The sequence below is a fragment of the Coregonus lavaretus genome (assembly GCF_964263955.1).
Source record: "Coregonus lavaretus genome assembly, chromosome: 2".
Classification (NCBI taxonomy): domain Eukaryota; kingdom Metazoa; phylum Chordata; class Actinopteri; order Salmoniformes; family Salmonidae; genus Coregonus; species Coregonus lavaretus.
Genome location: NC_139989.1, coordinates 37,230,015 through 37,240,817, shown reverse-complemented (window position 1 = coordinate 37,240,817; position 10,803 = coordinate 37,230,015). Strand labels below are relative to the sequence as shown.

General features: G+C 43.7%; 1 pseudogene across 1 annotated transcript; it reads right to left on the bottom strand.

Annotated features, from left to right (window-relative positions):
• Window positions 1-408: 408 nt before the first annotated feature.
• On the bottom strand, window positions 409-4,816 carry LOC311138954 (annotated as a pseudogene). Its single transcript has 6 exons — window positions 4,697-4,816; window positions 4,583-4,603; window positions 4,118-4,338; window positions 2,019-3,707; window positions 698-1,696; window positions 409-482 (listed from the first exon to the last, which is right to left on the bottom strand). The product of its transcript is annotated as an uncharacterized misc_RNA (transcript).
• Window positions 4,817-10,803: the final 5,987 nt, after the last annotated feature.

Genomic DNA, 10,803 nt, shown 5'->3' with positions numbered 1-10,803 from the left:
ACTCCACAACTAAACACCTAAATGCATATACTGCCATCTTCTGGACAAATTAAGTGTAAGCGCTTTACAAGGAAACTGAATGCAATAAGATACAATTGTTTGGCATTGAACAAATTCCATCACCTCTGCATCCCTATACCTATTTCAGAGTATATTTCAGAACTTTTTAGATTACTGTTCAAACAGAAACCTCAGTGCATTACTTATTCACAGCAATGATGAAAGGCACATTAACAGGAATTATTGCAGACAGAGATCCTGTGAAAACATGTTTTCTAGCATGAAGGTGCATTGTGATACTGGTCATTTAAAGGCATTAATGCTCCTTTGATGGAATGCAATGTAATAGATATGTATTAACTATAAGTAGTGTGACTATTTGTCATTATGCCTTGCTCCTCTGTCCACTCAGAATGGCACACTGTTGTCATCAGTTTCTCCCATCGCTGTCCTCATCCACCGCTGGATCCGAGGACTGGTGGCTGGGGAATGCAAAGTGAGAGAGACAGCAAAAGAGAGAGGGAAAACGAAAGAGAGGGTGAACTGAGAGATTGAGACAGAGAGAGAAGGCACTGTGAAGGACACCCATGTACTTTATCAATCATAATCATTAATCTTATCATGAATACGACTTTACAAGAACAGTCAAGCTGAAAATGTGTCTCTGTTAACCCACTTTGAAAACTGCGGTTCTCACCTGACACCTGTTTTGTGTAGGATTCCCGACGGACCTCCTGGGCCTTTTCTTTTTCTTTCACGGCAGCTGATATGGAGAGGGCGGCCATTTTACAGACGCTGATCCGCTCTTTGCCTCCACCTCCACTGCCTCCGCTTCCTGTGTTCCTGATGGTCACTCTGCTGGGGCTGCTGGCTGGACCACCACTGCTGGTAATCACTCGACTGCCTCCACTGCTGATCCTGACTCCACCCGCTGTAATACTAATTCTCTGTCCACTAGTACCTGCACTACTGATCATATGTCCACTACCCGCACTACTTAGTCTACCTCCACTTCCTGTGCTACTGCTACTCAGTCTACCTCCACTTCTAGCACTACTGATAATGTGTGCATTGCTGATTCTTCCCCCACTTCCTGCCTTACTGATCTGTCCATTACTTCCACTATTAACCTTCCATTCTCCACTTCCTGCACTGCTAAGTCTACCAGTCCTTTCATTGCTCGCATTTCTGTTAAACTGAGAGACATTTTCGGAATTCACATGGGTCCAGACTCCACTGCCGATACTATTACATTTAATTTGATCTCCACCACCGGTACCACTTATCTTATGTCCACTACCTGGACTACAGAGTCTGCCTCCACTACCTGGACTACAGAGTCTGCCTCCACTACCTGGACTACTGAGCCTGCCTCCACTACCTGGACTACTGAGCCTGCCTCCACTACCTGGACTACTGAGTCTGCCTCCACTACCTGGACTACTGAGTCTGCCTCCACTACCTGGACTACTGAGTCTGCCTCCACTACCTGGACTACTGAGTCTACCTCCACTACCTGGACTACTGAGTCTACCTCCACTACCTGGACTACTGAGTCTACCTCCACTACCTGGACTACTGAGTCTGCCTCCACTACCTGGACTACTGAGTCTACCTCCACTACCTGGACTACTGAGTCTACCTCCACTACCTGGACTACTGAGTCTACCTCCACTACCGGGACTACGGAGCCTGCCTCCACTACCGGGACTATGGAGCCTGCCTCCACTACCTGGACTACGGAGCCTGCCTCCACTACCTGGACTACGGAGCCTGCCTCCACTACCTGGACTACGGAGCCTGCCTCCACTACCGGGACTACGGAGCCTGCCTCCACTACCGGGACTACGGAGTCTGCCTCCACTACCTGGACTACGGAGTCTGCCTCCACTACCTGGACTACGGAGTCTGCCCCCACTACCCGGACCACTGAGTGTCTCCACTACCTGCACTGCTGATTCGTCATGTACTAGCACCATAAACCATTCATTCTCCACTTCCTGCACTACTTGGTCTACCTCCACTTCCTGCACTAGTTATCATGTGTCCACTTCTTGCACTAGTTATCATGTGTCCACTTCCTGAACTAGTTATCATATGTCCACTTACCACATTATTCATCATATGCCCACTTCCTGTCCTGCTGATCAAACCACCACTGCCTACACTAGTCATACGTCTAGTACGTATCATGCTTCCACTCCTCACATTACTGGTGATCTCCACTGCACTCTCCACTGTACAAGCTGGCACTTTTACCACTACACCTGTGGCACTGCTGATCGTATTGTCACTTGCAGCGCTGCTAATCTGTACAACATTGGTGATCAGTTCTGCACTGCTGATTGGAACAGTACCTTCCACTTTCTTCACCTGGATCACAGTTTCCTTAGCCTCGCTTACCGTGCTAATAGCGTTATCGCTGTCAGTAGTCTGACACACGGATGGGAACGAGACTACTACAGTTTCTACAGTGCCTATGTCACCTGTAAAGACAGGGTCAATCATTTGAACATCCCTGCTAATCCTACCTTCACTCTCCATCAAGGTTGTTTGAGCTCTATACTCCCTGTGGACAATTGAACCTCACATTCCGTGTGCTGATCATCTCAACCACACTTGCTGCCATTTTAGTCAGATCACCACCCTCAGCACTGTGGATCTCAACCACACTTCCAGTCAGGTCACCAGCCTCATCAGCACTCTTCATCTCAACCACACTTGTTGTTATGATTGTGCTAGTCAGGTCACCACCCTGAGCAATGCTCATCTGAACTCTACTCTCCTCACAGTTTGTTTGACCTGCATCTTCTGCATCACCAACTACAGAGGTGACTTCCAGCTCATCAACCAGTCTTCCGCTTTCAACCCTGCTGCTCACCACAGCTTCACTCTCTCTGGATATACTGCTTATCTCCTCAATTATAGTTTTTTCTATGATAACAAGCTCTCCATGTTCAACATTTCTCATCTCAAATCGGTCTTCCGAATGGGTGATAATTACCTCTGTTGGCTGACTGCTTGGCTGAGCCTCATTTTCTGTGATGTGTATCTCCAAGGAGCAGAGCTGTGCTCCAGTTTCAACACAGCTGATCTGACTGCCATTTCCTACACTGGTTATCTGAACAACACTTTCCACAACACTCAGAACTCCACCTTCAGGACTGCTTATCTGAGTTTCAATTTGGCAGCTATTCATCTGACTCGTAACCTCCACGCTGTCAATCTGAGTCTCCTCACTTCTGAATTGGTTTTCTTCCTCTGCTGAGATAATCTGAGCATCACGCACAGTACTAAGAATCTGATTTTCACTGTCAATCTTAGTCTCACTTTCCACACTTCTCTCCGGGATCTTAGTTTCCCTACATCTTATCTGACCTGTGCTTTTTACATTACTGACACCAACCACCACTACGGCCTCCTCACTGCTAACTTGTACTGTGTCATTGGCAATGCTTATCTCTTCTTCTTTCACAGTGCTGGCAGTCTGTCCTCCACAGTTAACACTGGTAACATCAACATCACTACTAGTGATCTGAGCAACTTCTGTGTCTTTAATCTGAGATGCATCTTCGCTAATCTGAGTTGTTGAGATAATCACGCTGATATTATCATGTGGTATGTCATTGACTCTACTGACAGTGGGGGATTTACCCTCAACGCTGCTCACAACGTGAGCTCCATGTTGTGCAGAGCTGGTGTTAGCTCTACTCTCAGAATATTCAACCCGATGCCCACTTTCTAAACTCTTGCTTTGGACCTAATTAGTTGTTTGTACACTCGGCCCTGTTTTTATAAAGAGGCATTATAAAGAAACACTTTCTGCAGACGAGTAACCTGCTCCCCAATGGCTACACCTACCACTTGTCCTCCATTTTCTAAACTGCTTGAGGTCTCTCTTGAGGTCTCATTAATACTTGGCACACTAATGGAGGAACTCTGAATTGGCATGACGATGTGTTGGAAGGCAGTTCCATTACTCATTGCGTTGGAGCTTGATTTCCTGCTGAAGACAAAAATATCAGTCAGACCTCGGACATGGATTTAGCTTCTGTCAAATCACCTGTTGACTCTTTTCTTGGGTAATCACTAGTGACAACCCTTTTCTTGGCCTTACCTGGCTCCCCCTCCATCCAGCAGCCTCCTGTACTCAGCGATCTCCATCTCCAGCCTGGTCTTGATGTCCAGGAGCATCTGGTACTGGACAGCCTGCTGCTCTGTGGCTGTACGTAGCTGCAGCAGCTCCTCCTCCAGGCTGTCTAAGTGCTGCTGAAGCTGACTGAGGTGAACACTGTGTCGCTCGTTCACTTCCATCTCGTCCCTCTCCGTTGACAGATTCTGTAAGCGAGCGAGTGAAGTGAAAGAGCAGCCATTTTAAAACCTGTAAATCTCTGATTCTGTCTCCAGAGTTTCAGTGCAACAACAAAGACTGCAAACTTCATAGCGTAAAAAAAAATATGTGTATGTGGTTTCTTACCTGGGTCTCCATTAGCTTCAACTCCAAAGTTAGATCCTGGACTATTCTCTTTAGGTCGGCTATCTATGTCTGCCTGACCTAGGACCCATCAGAACAGGCGGTCACCTGGGTCTTCATGCTGTCCACCTGAGGTGTCAAAACAAACATGGAGAATATATGATATATTCTGTATCTCTAACATCTTCAGGACTCAGTATTTATGTGTTGACAGTGGCCCACCTTGCTCTGAAACCAGCTCTCAGCCTCTGTTTTGTTCTTCAGGATCATCGCCCCACACTGCTCCCTTAGGAGATTCAGTTCCTCATTCAGGTCCACTGAGTGAGCACAGTCCATATCCATGTTAACCAACCCAGACATCTGGGCTATCACTCCCTGCACTTCCTATACAGACACAGGAAATACAAATGTGGATGTCATTGTTGTGTCCAAAAGCTCTCAAACAACATTGACAATAGAAAATCAATGCAAACAGTATGTGCCATAATGGTACTAGACCTATGGAACCATACGATACATAAAATGTCATTGAAACAGTAACAGTATAAGGACCCCAACTTGTCATGGTTTCTCTTGAGGAGGTCCATTTCCTCTAGGTTTCCATCCAGTTGGATGTGCAGATCTCCTTCCCTATAGATTAACTCAGGGGCGGTGTGTTCAATAGGGCGATATGGGCGACGCACTGCCAAACGGGAAAAGGAAGGGATTTTTTTTCTAATCAATTATATCACGGCAACAGTAGTTATCAGTGTTGTAATCTAGACGTCTGATCTGCCACAGTGCCACTAAATGTCCAATCAGGCTAAAGTCGTGCTTCAAATGCCCCCCCCCCCCCCTTTTGGGGCGATTTCAGTCAGGTTGAAAATCGCCCAGAAGTCTGTCATAGACTCCCATGTAAAATCTATTTTTTTCAAATATCAGAGCTTTCAATACAATCTCTATGGGTTTCTGAGGGCTTGCACTTACGCGCTTTCGTCATACGTAACATATAACCATGAACGTAACTAAGAAAAGAGCGGGTAGCAGCGTCAATCAATTCACTACTTCTATCAAAATGGCTAGGCTTCAGTGCAACTCGATTGTGTCTTTGAAAGAAGTTCCTTTTTGTCGGCGAACAAATGAAGATAAATTGGCAACGAAACAATTAGGACCTCCCAGACCAAATTTAATAATTCAACAGGTTTCTACTAAAGGGGGGAAGTCCTACACCCGAGGATTTTCCAAAAATTGGTACGAACGAAAAACCTGGCTAGCAGGCTGCGATGTAGCTAATGCAGTCTTCTGCTACCCCCTGCTTACTCTTTCACCCTGAAGGCGGCACGGCAGACAGCACCGCTTGGACAGCGACTGGTGTGTAACGGACATGCACCATCTTTCAGGAAAGATTAAGAAACATGAGCTGTCAAAGACCCACATGGATAGCTGTTTGAGATTGTCTGCTTTGGGGAGAGTGAACATTCCCACTCAACTGGATGAGGGATACAGGTTAGCTGTCCGCCGCCACAACGATGAGGTTAGTGTTGATAATCACAAGTTTACTGGAGAACTGAAACTGACAAGGCTGACAAGATAGGACCCTTTTGTCCATTGTTATTGGATAGGAACAGAACTTATAACCAGCTCCTGACCTAAATAGATCTTAGCACAACATTTTACTCAACATATCATATTCCATATTCACTATAACAAATATATTTACTACGACATTAGCAAGAACCGCCACATCCTCAGCCGGCTAATCCAGTGTGTAAAGTTTTGCGGAGTGTTTGAGTTAGCTTTGCGAGGCAAAGATGAAACTGAGGGCTCCACCAACCCTGGTAAGCCAACACTTTTGAGATCAGTCAATAAATGCTTCTGGTATTGACTTATATGCTGCCCCTGTCTTCATGTTGTTGCTGGACATATCTTTTTTAAAATGTGTGTAGGTCACCTAAATCATCAGAAAAATTGCCCCCCCTGAGAATTTTTTTAGGAGCCGCCACTGGATTAACTCATGCTGAATACTCTGCAGGTGGCTCGGCTCAGCTCTGCCTCCGCTGCCAGGAGACACCTCTCCTCCTGCTCACACCTATACCAGACTGCAGATTAACTATAGAGTGTGTGTGTGTGAATTGCATTCTTGTCCATAGACGTGTGACCTTTAAAAGATCACATGAGTAAGGAAAATAATGCAATTTACTTGTGACCAAAATTCAGGCCCTTGTTTGCGGAATCCTTCATGGTGGACCCACAAGACACAGTGGATCCACACACATACACATATACTATAAACAAACTAACTTGGATTTAGAGTCATAGACTTCCAGTTGAGCATTGACGACCTGCAGGCTGAGTTGGGCATGGGTTGTGTACCAGTCAGAAATCTATGGGAGAAACACAGATAGGCAGAAGATAATACCTTTCATTAACTTGTTTACTATCAATCTTCGTCATTACAAATCAGTGATGATGCAGTTCAGCTGTTCCAATTAAATGAGTAATCTGACATTTTAATTTAAGAGCACATGCACTCAAGTCAAAACACGTCTGACATATAAGGACTTTGCCAAGAACTTTGTCTTTTTAATTGTTTTTCCCCATGAGATTTTGTCTGTATCCCACAACTCTGTTACAACTTTCTTCCCACTGGGCACACACTGGTTGAATCAACATTGTTTCCACGTCATTAGATTATTCAAATATGTAATACAAATGTATTTTTGTTTAGTTTTATAGCATTACTAAATGTTCCAGGGAAAATGTTGCTAGCATTTTGGCATGTTTTTCTAGATTTAGAAGATTAATAGATAGATAAAATAACATTTATAAAGCAAACATTATCCCTGCATTGATTACAAAAAAATATCAGAATATTGACCCAAAAAAAGGTGGTTAGCCATCAGTGAAGGAGTTGACAAGCCACTGACGGAGTTGACAACAGATACAAAAAACAGACTTATTTTTGCCTCTAAAAATAAAAGTTCAATACAAACATTTGTAAAATATGGAAAACGATTCATTTGAAAATCCCCAATAAAAACATAACTATTCTATCAAATCGTTCAGCACTCTGATGGAGTTGACGTTAGACAAAAATCTGACGGAGTTTATGTTTTACGGAGTTGACAAAAATTGAATTTTTTTTCTTTATTCAAGTGGTATACACAGTAGCAATTAGGTTTTTCCTCAGTTGCTTCATGACTCTAAAACCTAATTAAATGTAACATATTTGAACCAAAATTCATATTCCATTTTAATCTATAAGGAAGATGATTATGGTTGTGACCATGGTGATTCCAATATTGTTTGTTTAAATCTATCAAAAGTAGAGAACTTTACAGACCATGAGTGGTCTTGTTGCAGTGCATGTAATGAGGACATGAATAAGGGGTCCTTATGGTATAGCTGACCCTGCTCATTCCTGATTAATTTAGGATTTTAGACTAATCTGACGGAGTAAACAAAATCTCCAGACACATCTTTTAGGAATCTAAGTTTTGAGAGAAATATTATATAAAGTCACAGAGGGCTATTGCAAGAAACTATACTGAACCAAAATATAATGAGCTGTTTAATTAGCATTTCTCTATGCCAAGATAATCCATTCACCTGACAGGTGTGGCATATCAAGAAGCTGATTAAACAGCATGATCATTACACAGGTGTACCTTGTGCTGGGGACAACAAAAGGCCACTCTAAAATGTGCAGTTTTGTCATACAACACAATGCCACAGATGTCTCATGTTTTGATGGAGCGTGCAATTGGCATGCTGACTGCAGGAATATCCACCAGAGCGGTAGTCAGAGAATCAAATGTTAATTTCTCTACCATAAGCCGCCTCCAACGTACATTTTAGAGAATTTGGCAGTACGTCCAACCGGCCTAACAACCGCAGACCATGTGTAACCACGTCAGCCCAGGGCCTCCACATTCGGATTCTTCACCTGTGGGATGGTCTGAGACCAGCCACCTGGACAGCTGATGAAACTGTGGGTTTGCACAACCGAAGAAGTTCTGCACAAACTGTCAGAAACCGTCTCAGGGAAGATCATCTGCGTGCTCGTCGTCCTCACCAGGGTCTTGACCTGACTGCAGTTCGGCGTCGTAACCGACTTAAGCAGGCAAATGCTCAGCTTTGATGGCCACTGGTACGCTGGAGAAGTGTGCTCTTTACGGATTAATCCCGGTTTCAACTGTACCGGGCAGATGGCAGACAGCGTGTATGGCGTTGTGTGCGCGAGCGGTTTGCTGATGTCAACATTATAAACAGAGTGCCCCATGGTGGCGGTGGGGTTATGGTATGGGAAGGCATAAGCTACGGACAACGAACACAATTGCCTTTTATCGATGGCAATTTGAATGCACAGAGATACCATTATGAGATCCTGAGGCCCATTGTCATGCCATTCATCCGCTGCCATCACCTCATGTTTCAGCATGATAATGCACAGCTCCATGTCGCAAGGGTCTGTACACAATTCCTGGATGCTGAAAATGTCCCAGTTCTTCCATGGCCTGCATACTCACCAGACATGTCACCCATTGAGCATGTTTGGGATGCTCTGGATCGATGTGTACGACAGCGTGTTCCAGTTCCCGACAACTTTCCACAGGCCACAATCAACAGCCTGATCAACTCTATCCGAAGGAGATGTGTAGCGTAGCATGAGGAAAATGGTGGTCACACCAGATACTGACTGGATTCAGAGGCATGGATCAATCTTTTTTTTTAAGGCATCTGTGACCAACAGATGCATATCTGTATTCCCAGTCATGTAAAATCCATATATTAGGGCCTAATGAATTTACTTAAATTGACTGATTTCCTTATATAAACTGTAACTCAGTAAAATCTTTGAAATTGTTGCATGTTGCATCAATATTTTTGTTCAGTGTACATACCATAATTTTGTCAGTTAATATAAATTTTTGCCAATTTTAAACACTTTTTTTGGAGAGTTTGAAATTGGGATCCTTCGCATTTCCAGGCAAAGAGCCGACATGAAAATTAATAATATTTGAAAATTCCCCAAACAAATATTTTCCCTTATAAAATTCACATAATGTACATTTTAAGCTTAAATAATGCAACAAAATTAATTCATTTAAACTATCAAAAAATTATGTTTCCTTGCAGGACAAGGATTGTCCCGACTTTCATCGATATGAGTCAGAAATATTAATCCTACTGTCAAAATTGACTACAAAGTGTCAATCGGATAATTTTGGTCATAAAGTCAGTCTCGTCCAAAATGGAGTTTTTTGAGATTTGTGGTTGTGATTGCATCACAATGGAAATGAAGGTTGGGTTTGTTTCAATCCTGCCCACATCCCCACAGCACACAAGTAATCATCAATTTGGAGTGCAGCTACACGCAACCCAATCGTAATGCCCATGATAAATTTGGGTCAACTTTGGATATCCCTATGGGGCTAGCTAGGGACCATCGGTAAATTACACAATGTACATGGGAGAATATGTTAAATTCTAACTGCTCCAAATTTCAAGATTTAAAAACCTCGAACCGCACACCAGCCAGCTGAAGCCAGTTAAAACTAATTGGCGAAATAATTTGTCTAACTCTGCAAACACACACAAGAGACACCCACATAAAACCACACTCCGAAACCAACTCACGTTTGAATTCAGTCATGGCCATTCATTTAAACTATCAAAAAATTATGTTTCCTTGCAGGACAAGGATTGTCCCGACTTTCAATCATTTTTTATATTTTGGGGGGAGTGGGGGGCCCCCAAAGCTCGTGGGCAACCCTGTTTTTCTGGGGGGAGGGGGGGGGGGGGGGGGTGCTACGCCAGTGCCTGTTATGTCTGACAAAAACAATTCTAGCTATCAACCGCACATAATCTTTAAGGTCAAAAGATCACTTTCAGTTTTTCTTCCATGAGTAATTTACACTGCCACAGAAAGATTAATGACTTGTTTATTCGGTGGGAAAATGTTCTCAGACCAGCTTGACATTATTTATAAGTGAAGATATGAAAAGTGACAATGACGATAAAAGCCACTGGCTCGGTGGATGCCATTCTGTCTCTACACCAGTTTTTCCCAAGTGGTGCGTCAGGACTTGGGACCAATTGATGGGTTGAGGACAGTTCCTAATGGGTTACGGACCCCAACAAAAGAGTGAGTAGAAGTGAGGGGGAGGTCACAAGACACAAACAACAGTAGCCTACTGCAAGACCATTGAGTGCCAATGGGTGTGTTGTTTACAGCAAGAAAGCCACTCATGACACTTTTCTCCTTTGGTGGCACTACACCAAACCAATGTTGGTGTCAATGATGTACAACAACAGTAATCTCTTAATTATCCTTTTGTGTCACTGTC